Here is a 10,594-nt window from a genome sequence, read left to right on the forward strand (position 1 = left end):
AAGCAGTGAAGAAGCTATACTACAAGTAACACCCAGAATGATAGCCAGGATGCAAACACCATTGTTTATTTGCAAATCCAATACTTAAAAAAAAAAAACAACAGAACAAACCAAAACAAACTTATATATTGATGATCATCTGGCTTTACCTCTCCAACAATCAGTAGTCTTCCTGGAAGCTCACTTTTGTGAGTACAGTAGTTTCTCTTAGCACAGATAGTTCTTGGGGACTATTTTCATCTAGCTTCTAGAATAAAACAGGTTACAAGTAGTAACTGCAAATATCTTGCTGCAAATTAAACATGCCCATCCCAAGTTCTTACACAGATAATTCTAAGATGACAAGCCCAAACAAAATGTGATACTTGCATTACTCAATGCTTAAAAAATAGTAACTAGCTAAGGAATATCTAATCTACGAGGAAGGTTTCTCACAGATTGCACTTCAGGGTCTTAAATTTAAGCTTTCTCATGTTATTTACTTGGTTTTAAGAAACACACAGTGCTTTCAATATAAATTAAGCATAGAAATTTACCTTCTTGCTTTGAGGACTCTTCAGAAGGATGTGGTTGTATTTATAATTATATTATTGCATAGTTTAACTGTATGAGTTTTCAATGCTGTGTTTTCTCAATCAAACACCATGTTAGCATATTGGTGGAGACATGTCTCTATACAGCTGCTACATGCAGTAAGAAATACTCATCCTTATTCATACTAATTTCTATTAGAAATGGCTTTTGGTATGGGTTAAGGTTCTCTGTGGCAGGAATGAACAGATGTATTCATAACCTCTTGTCAAGAGGGAACAAACATATTGTGATTTGTGCCTGTTTACATGTGCAGGCACCATGGTCATTAACAAGTCTCACACATACAGCAGGGATTGCAAGCAACAGCATCCTTGTCCAAAAATAGTCTGTAACTTGGTGACCAGAAGGAACAACTCCCGTGTTTATCTTCAGAAGGAACAAATATGAGAATTATGAGAAGCCTATGTACTGGTCTGTCTGAGAGGTAATCAGATATCTGCAGATTGGCAGTCAGACACATGGAGCATTAGGTAGTGTTCTGACAGCTCTGTTGTCAGCAGAGCAGCCTGCTTCGAACAGATGTTCACACAGTTGACACCAGCCTTATTTTACAGTAGAAGTTCTCCATTTACAGTCTCTGAATTAATTTATGTTCATATTAAGGTAAGCTGGAACTGGATAAATTTACAGAACCAGTCGAAAATAAACAGGCAAGAAAGCTGAATTATCTCTTCTTTTTTCCTAATACTTTAGAGTCACAGTTCTAAATTTTATTTAAACTTCAACTTATCCCTAAGAATATTTCTACTTGCATGCTAATTTTGGGTCACTTGAAAGCCAGAAATATTGTAATAATCTGAGGTGTCCATTGAGTTTAGTAAGGTCAGGAGGGACTTTTTTGTCTATACATAACACACAGAGATTCTAGATGAACAGTGCTGCATCCTTTTTAAACTCAAGCTCTCTTGCTCTTTTTCAGACATTCTCAAGTCATAATAAATTGCACACACACAAGATTTTTAAAGGATCATCTCCTCTACTGCTGTATGCATTTCTTTATGTTCAAACCTACTGTATTGTACCTACATTCTGTACTGCCAGGACCTACTGTTTCCATCTTAGATTATAAACTGCATGGAAAAAGGCCATGTTTTATCTTAAGACAACATCTCTCTACTGAAGTGCACCATCAAAATCTAAAGACAAACATCAATACTAAAATATAGGCAAGGTTAGTATCACATATTGTGCAGTTAGTTAAATATCTTAGGGTCTAACAAGACATTTCTGTTTGCTTTCCTTCTATTTTTAAAGTGTTAGGAAAGATTCCCTGAAAATACAGAAAACACTATTTTTCTTTAAAACACAACAGTCACTGCCCGGGCAAACAGTGAATGGTTTAATTAATCTGCATTTTTTTCATTACCAGAGAGGCCCCCCATTATTTTTTAAGTATCCTTCTTCATATGCTTACATGGCAGTAAATAATGTGTGTACTAGAAGCCAAGCGGGTTCATTAGTTGTCTCTCCATCCACAGCTAACTGGCTCAGAAATACAGTCTCTTGCCAAGAATACCAGTAAGCACAGATTTATTTAATGTTAACTCCCCTGTGAAGATGGCCTTGCATCATTATTCAAAGTCCTATTGCATTTAGCTCCCACTTCATCTGGGGATGCATTTGGCCTGAGTCTTGTCTTGAACAGCACTATTTGAGTTACTTCCTCTGAAAAGGGAGAAATTCCTTGGCAGACAAGGAGGAAAAGGCTCAAGGAGACAGCTCAGTCTGGAAGTCAGGATATACCATACTGGATCAATATTGTACTTGGTGATTTTGGTGTGCAGACTTCTTTTTACTGACCTTCAAACAACTCCTGCAAATTTGTTAATGACACCCTGTGAAAGGAACTCTACACAAAGTAACAGGGCTGTTAAATTTGCAAAGATGGGAGGTCAGGCATCAAAGTGTGGAACATATGGAAGAGCCTGACCAGGAGCAGGATAGCTTGTGTTGTTTTAGCAACTAGAAGAACAGAAGAGCAATGTCTAACTAAACATAGTATCTTTAGAAGACAAACGTTTTTCCTTTTGGTGTTACTGTTAACACCTTAGGTTATCAGAAGTAAACGTTTTTACTGTTCACTGAAGACTTTCTTAATGGTTGCATTTGCATTAGGTCAGGGAAAAAAACAACAACCTGAACTTTCATTTTTGGCTTTATCTCACTGGCATAAATTCAAATCCAACTCCAAATCCAGAAATTAGTGGGAATTTCTTTCGTTCTTTTCTGACAAAACAAACAGAAACATTCTTTACTAATCTTAGGTTTAGAAGGTGCTTGAAGTTGGGTATGAGAGAGGTTGTTTGGGATTTTTAGAAATTCATGTTGTTTTGGCAGCATCTGTACAATATTAAAGCATGTGGAATATTGAAAGTGTTTATATTTCATTACATGCCATTTTGACAAAGCCAGTTTCACAGCCACTGACTTTGATTCCCTATTCTCATTGTCAATAACAGCATCACCCTGCAGTAAGATATGCTTAGATATATCCATTTTTTAAACATATCTGGAAATAAAAATAGTAGACTCATGAAGAAAACAGTCTCTTCTTGTCTAAGGCCTCCTGCTGTTGAACTGAGCAGATGGGTATAAATTTCCTGGAAAAAACATAACAAGGAGAAATATCTCCACTGAGTTCAGAATGGCTTGCAGAGATGGCAAGGTATCTGTCTTTCTAGACACTGTGGTAATTCTCAGGGGCTCAGCTAGCAGTCCAAAATGGAAACACAATTAGTACTATCCAGGCTCCTCACTACAGCTTGGAGAAATAAACCACACAGACATTTTCTAATGACATTACTAATGACTGCATCACCGGACCTAGTGAAGGTCACCTCATTGTTTTTGAGCAAAGCCTTGACACATTTCTCACCTTCAGTTAACAACAGCTACTAAAACAGCTTCCTTTGTAGCTAGAAATGAAGTGCAGATGACATCACATGTAGAGAATGAAGAAAATTTTGGGGTCACTCCTTGGCTGGGATCAGGCAATGGTATACAGGTGTCCTTTGGAGGATGGAGAAGGCAGGGAAGACCAGCTCGGAGGAAGGCCTGCGTGTATCTCCTGCCTTCCATTGATGCCCGTGCGTGGATACACCGGAAGCAGGAGAGGTGGCTCCGATGGCTCTTGCCATGGGCAGCACTGCCAGGTCCCAGGGGAAGGCTGGAGTGGAGCGCTGGAGCCCGGTCCGCCGCGGGGCCCCGTCCTGCCCCCGCCGCAGGGGGCTGCGGGTAGGAACACGGCACCGCTCTGCAGCGTGCACGGGGCGGCAGAACTACTGCCAGGACTCTTAAGTCCGATATTTTAAAATAGGGCCTGTTTAATTGTGAAGAAACATCTTTGGAAATGAAAATTCGATCGCACCCGCAAAAAACTCGGAATTGGCGGCGGCCGCGGCAGGCTGCGCCCGAGCCCCAACTCTTGCCCCGCCCCAAAGCTTGCCCCGCTGCCGCTGCCGCTGCCGCTCGCCCAGCCCTGCCCAGCCCAGCCCTGCCCAGCCCAGCCCTGCCCTGCCGCCCGCGGGCAGCGCGCTCCCTCCGCAGCCGCGCCCGGGCCGCGCCGGGGCCGCTCTGCCCGCTCGGAGGAGCCGGCCCACCCGGCCGCCCGGAGAAACCGACTGCCTTCCTTCCTTCCTTCCTCCCTCCCGCTCTCCTGTTCGTAGGAGCTGGCTCTCCCCCTGGAGGCGTCCGGCAGCATCGGCTCCGCTGCGCCGCTTATGTAACCCGGGGCGGGACAGCCCTGCCGGGGGAGCGCCGCTCGGGTGCTGGCACGGGGCTCGGCCCCACCTCGGAGGGCACACCGAGCATTCCGGCAGCGCTGTGGAAAGCACCCGTGGCAGCTCACATGTGTAGCTCCAACAAACGGGAATAGCTGAGCCCTGTCCGCGTGGTGCTTCGCGGACGTGGGGAACTCTGCAGCCAAGCACTGGTGCATGGTCTTCCCTCCCGTGGCTGAAGCGCGGCAGCCCCGTCCCTGCAGCTGGACACTGACGCCCTGGGCTGTGCCGGGCCCAGCGCTTGAGGAGCTCCTGCATGTTCGTTCTGGAGGATCCTGAAGCAGTCCACGCAGCCTCCTGAAGTACACGTGTGACTTCTGCAGGCCATCTGTGCCATCCCAGGGATCTGCTAGTACCCTGGTTGGTCATGGCGAGACCCAGCTCCCTGCCAACAGAGAAACGCTGTACTCAGCCTCGACCAGACTCCCCGGAAAGAACAGATCCTCCGGAGGAATGGGTTTTAGCACCACCTCCATGGATCTGTCACAAGGACTCTGGGAGGACTGCTGAACCAAGGAATTGTGTAGGATGGTAGTCAGGTGCTAAAACTGAGATTAGGATCCAGCACTGCTTTCCCAGATGGGGTAGGGAGGCAGTGTAGCAAACAAGGAGTCGTTCATGCAAACTTACGTGCAAGTACCCCAAAGCACGGCAAATTCAAATACTGTTTGGGCTTCGTGGCATAGCACAACTTCAGTCATAAGGGAGAAATAGCCTGTCAGCCCCTTGCTCCTCTCACCACGGCAATGGCAACTCATCCAGCCCCGTGCACCCTATTCTCACAGCTTTGATCTGCTCTCAGCAGTGGAAGGAGGCTGGCGAGAAGCTGCGATAGGAGCTGTGAGGGTAGAACACGGGCTGCAGTGCTACGAGGCAGCCCACTCGTCTTCGCGACACCTCCGGCGCGCTGAGCCGCAGGCTGCGGCAGCTGCCTGGGCTCAGCAGCCCTGCATGGGCTGAGCCCCGCGGGTGCTGCAAGCGGGCTCCTTCCCCCTCACCACAATGCGTGTATTAATTGCCCTCTCTGATGGCGGTAACGATGGCTGTCGTGCTTGCGGTGCTGGAAACCAAACACCCTGCTGACAAGGTATCTGAAAAAAAACCCTAAATGCATATCTTTGAAGTGTTGTGCTCAAGGCGATTTGTGGGGAGCTTTCTAGCTCTTTCTATAACCTAAAAGGGGAAAAAAAAAAAAAAAAAAGAATCATTGCACCTCCGCTGTCCAGCCTCCAGCACAGAAATAAACCCAGCAGCCTGGCTTGCCTGACAAGCTGTGAAGACTCAGATAATCCTGTCCAGTTTATTCTCCACTCAGGGGCAATTTGTTCCTTTTAAACCTCTAACAGCACTTTGCCAAAGCTGCCATCAGAGAAATTGTGACATGAGCTGTGCAAATATTTACTCAGCCATTCCCACGCTGCTTCCCGAAGAGGTTATTGTTCCCTCCCTCCTCTGCCGGCACGAAGCACAGCCATGAGTTAATTTGGCGACCGCTATTAACATTAACAATCAGGTTTTACAAAACGCATTTGTTTCCAAAGTGTTTCCCTTAACAGGAAGCCCCCGGACCCTGCACGCATGCTCTAGTCCTCCACCACCAAAATAGCCAAAATCAGGCTCGGTACTCGTGGGAACAGTCAACAACTACGCCACTCTGAAAAAACAAAACAAGCCGCTGAGGCCCCAGCGAGGATCGAACTCGCGACCCCTGGTTTACAAGACCAGTGCTCTAACCACTGAGCTATGGAGCCGCCGCTTAATAACAGTTCCGGCTGTCTCTAACGACCGGTCCCGGCCCTCCCCGCCGCCCCCTGTCGGGCGCCCCGGGCCCCGCGCCGCCGGCCCCGCCCGCCACCGGCCCCTGAAGGGCCCGCCCTGCGCAGCAGCCTCGCCGGCGCCACCGCTACCGCCGGGGGGAGCCCGCGGCCCGCCGGGAGCCGCTCCTGGCCCCCGAGAACCTGCCGGCACTCGCCGGTAACCCGCCCGCCGCCCCGTCTGTCCCCTCGCCCCGCGGGAGCCCGCCCGCCGCCCTGCCCCGCTCCTCGCCCGCCAGCACCGGGGTGCCGCTCCCGGCGCTCCCAGCCGGCCGCCGCCGCGGTTGCGTGGGAAATCCCGGGCCGCAGGAGGGTCCCTGGGCCTTCTGCAATAGCAGGAGTAAAGCTGCTGGAATGAGCCCCTCCGGCCGACGCAGCAAAGGCACCGGAGGAGAAATACGGGGTGGGCGAATGTCTGACATACAGCCTGATCTGTACCGGCTAGGAGTAAAAAAAACCCTGTCGTAACAAAGGGGTTTTTTCTGCAGAGGTTGGGTGTCTTGCGAGGTTTGAGCAAGGCTGCTGCGGGGCAGAAGTGCTGCCCAAGGCCTCTCAGCATCACTTGTTGGGTGACCCCCTGCAGCGCTGAGCATTTCTAGAGAGGATTTCTAGGTAGTTCTCTCACCTGGTGCTTGCAGATCAACTTTAACGGAGGTTATGGAGCTCAGAAGCTTCAGCGAGCAGCTGAAAGGTGGAAGGCAGCCATGCTGTCGGACCCATCGAAGTGTACCGCTGGTGTCTAGTGCTGGTGCTGGGTATCATCACTGTTAACAGCACACATTAGCTGGAGGTCTATGTTCACTTATGTATGGCCTGAACATTATTTTAAAACTTCCTGGCAGATAAAATTATTGCAGATAAAATCATTGCAGTCATATGCCTTTCAGAGAGCTATATTCAGGGCCCTGTCTTGATTCTGTACTATTATCTCTTTAAATAGAATTCAGACTTGGATCAGCAGGTGGGAAAGGGATGCAATGGGGGAGCTCGTAAACCTGGCTTGGCTTAGCAAAATCTTGAAAAAAAGAATGTTACACTATGGAAATAAACCTCAAAGTCCACAGCAGCATCAGGGTCTGCATTATCCTGGGCACTAGATGTGTTAATATGTGACTTCTGCCCAAAGATTTTTCCTTCAAAGTATGTTCTCACATGAATTCCCTGATAGTTTTTAATAAATGAAATTAGTGAAATTTGAAATAAACACTGAAAAATTATTTCTGACTCATAAAACAAAGCTCCATGTGGCAGCTGGATAGTAGATACAACAACAAAACAACAGGGGGCAGGTCCGTTTTCTCCATTGAACAATACTCATTACATGCATATATATTTGAATTATTGTGAAAATATTCAGTGAAGATGAAGTGTTTAAATCCACTAAGCACTTCATCTCAATTCTCTACTAACTCTGGAAATAACAAAGTCTTAAGTTGTATTTCTAGTCATCATGACAAAGATATTTGTGTTAAAATTACAGATGTATGTATTAATTATGCATTATTTTCTGTGTTAATTAAGGGACATGTCTCCTCTGAGATATGCTCAATACTAAGCCAGGTTGCAGACTTCTCAGTCTTCAAAATTATGATGACTGCCAGTGGCAGCTTTAATGCTTTTCTAGATGGTGTGTGTGTGTCCTATCTGCACATGTGTAATGCAGTGGAAGTTTAAGAGCACTACATTGTAGCAAAATAAAGGTCTGCAGAATATCTGCTGTTAAGAGAATATTGTCATGATCAGTTGTCACACCCTGGAATACAGAAAATGCCATTGTCTTGCAAAAGACCATACAATTTTTCCCCTCATGCCACTTTTCATGCTCAGCCTGAGTTACCACATGCCCATCTATGAACTTGGAAAAGTCAATTAAATCCCTGCTGGAGATTATCGTGCAAGTACATCAATGCATAAGAAGTCCAGAACATATTTAAACATCATTTTTAAAAAGTCCCAAACACCCAAGAAGCCCAAAATCAAACAAAAAATATCCTTTATGAAAACTTATTACGTGTTACCATACTGTTCTTTTAAATATCTGTTGTGCTCTTCTGCTACCTCACATCACTGCTAAGGCAGAACAGCCAGAAAAGATTTCAGAAAGATTTTTTAAGTTCTGATGGGGATGGACCTTTCACCACCAGGGCAAGAGCCTCCAGAATTCCAGCTATAGTACGAAGGGACCCTCTTTGAACAAGAACAATTGTACTGGGTTTATTATTTAAAACCCTTGCACCCTTAATGCACACAGGCCTCAAGAACTAATGGGCATTCCATTCATTCAATTAACCTGGGAAAAGCAGACTACTGTGCACTGAAAAAAGCAATACAGAACACAGCTCCTTTAGGAGCTGAGACTCACAAAGACAGGACTGTACAAAACCTTTGTGAGAGCTGTCAGCACAGCTGAGGTGCTTAACACTTACCTTCTCACTTCATCAGAGACTGACTTCTGGAGTCAAAGAGGTTCACCTTCCCTCGAACACCAAAATAAATGCACCAGTTGAGACACTTGAGGAGAACAAAACTGAAAGTGGCAGGACATACCAATGGGAGGAGTAGATTATTTTCTGTATTCTTCAGAGGGGGCATTATCAAAAACTCCCACAATGATAATTAAAAATAAATTCTTATAAATTCTTATAATTCTTATCATTATCTTAAATGACTGAATGTAAAAAAATTGCTTTTTCTCTCTGTTATTATTTTATTCTAGGCTCATTTACAGCAATGAAACAAGATTGACTGGTTTTCATTTCGTCTTGGAAGACAGGCACCAAAACCCCATAGTAGTAATACTGAAGCTTGATTAAATAGTTATTTAGTCCAAAATGAGTGGCAAGGTCAGAGGTGTCTGAATTCAAGATAAGAGAGTGGACCCAGCTCTCAAAGTGGAGGCAATTGGGCTTTAAAGTTCTCATGCACTGGCACTTTGTTGCTATGTTCATATCACTTTAGGGAATGTACAGATCATCTCTAAAACTCCGGATTACTATGGAAATAAGAATCAACAAATAAACCAATAAATCATTTACATTCCTACCAGTACTCTTCTATTCCTCTACACTGCTATGTTTCATCTCCCCCCCCCCCAATCTTTCAAACACATTTTCAGAGCCAAACCAATATCTACTTGGCAGAATTTCTTTAAACACATATTCATATTTCACCTCAATATTACTAAGTAGCTCATCTTTTTATAACTGAAGGCGATTCTTTGCATATGAAGTCTAAAAATGCTGTCTAACTTAAAGCTACCAGAATCTGTTATTGCAGTAATCACTCCCTCACTAAGTCTGTACATCAGTGCCTGAACTGGGAAGCCCTCCCTTTCTTCAGTGCATTAGTATTGACAAAGCTAGTCCTTCAAATACATTTTTAATAACCTTTTTCTATGGTGCAATATCACTGAAAGTTCACTGCATTTATTTTTGTCAGTTCAGAACGATGGGATTTTATATGAAAGGATTGAAAAGATTTTTCTGTTAGTGCTCTTCATTTCAAAGCATTAATGCTGTGAACGTTAATATTTTGGCCTGACACATAATCTGCCTCTGCACATATTGCAGCTGGGCTAATAGGAGAAACCAGAACAGTAGCTTTGTGGATCAGGAGCACCACCAAATTGCAGGGATCTCCTCCATGGTTGATGATTTCCATTTCTTTTTTGATTTTTTTAATGTCACTGTACCAGAGCAGTGGCATAGGCTGCCTTTCATGTTATCGGAGACATCAAAGGGAGGTACCGAGGACCTGTCTTCTTACTGTTTTCCACCCTTTTCAGGAACTGACACTCCCACCTAATGAGTCCAACATGCTGCAAAAATAGCATCCCTGTGCATGAGTGGCGTGCTAGCCCTTATTGTGTCGGAGGTGCTAGCGGGCAGCTTTCCAACTCTTGGAAGCTTTGAGCCTAAGTCTAGTCACATCTCACCACATGGCAGACGTGCCTGTGCCGTGGAGCATGGACTGCTCCTGCTCCTGAGCTCGGGCTGGGGGCTACAGCACTAGGCTGTGGGTGGAGGCAGCAGTGCCTGACGATGCATTCCCCCAGTACATTGCACCCAGGTGCCTCTTGCCCACAGAAGTGAGGTACCAAAGCAGAAGGTTCCTGCTGGAGGCCTGCTGCACGTGTCTGACCAATAAGTTTCCTGGCACAAATCCAAAGGGATGCATTTGCAGGATCAGCATGTGAGGTTCCAGAGATCTGCCCCAACCACTTGCCTACATTCCCCACCAGAGCAAGGGAAGAAGCAGCTCGTAAGTGGTAAGTTGGGTGGTTGCATCTCTGCGTGCACTTGCTGGGGCTGACACTGACTGGGAATCTTCCTGGCAGTTGGAACAGATGAGCCAAAGAATAAATTTATCTGCCCTGCACACTGCTTGTGGATTTGATCCCTTGGTCAG

At 45.8% G+C, this 10,594-nt stretch overlaps 1 non-coding gene across 1 annotated transcript; it reads right to left on the reverse strand.

Annotated features, from left to right (window-relative positions):
- Window positions 1-6,051: 6,051 nt before the first annotated feature.
- TRNAT-UGU (transfer RNA threonine (anticodon UGU)) lies at window positions 6,052-6,124 on the reverse strand. Its single transcript has one exon. It is a non-coding gene; the product is annotated as a tRNA-Thr (tRNA).
- Between the last annotated feature and the right edge of the window lie 4,470 nt (window positions 6,125-10,594).

Source organism: Aphelocoma coerulescens, chromosome 5 (assembly GCF_041296385.1).
Source record: "Aphelocoma coerulescens isolate FSJ_1873_10779 chromosome 5, UR_Acoe_1.0, whole genome shotgun sequence".
In the NCBI taxonomy this organism is placed as follows: Eukaryota; Metazoa; Chordata; class Aves; order Passeriformes; family Corvidae; genus Aphelocoma; species Aphelocoma coerulescens.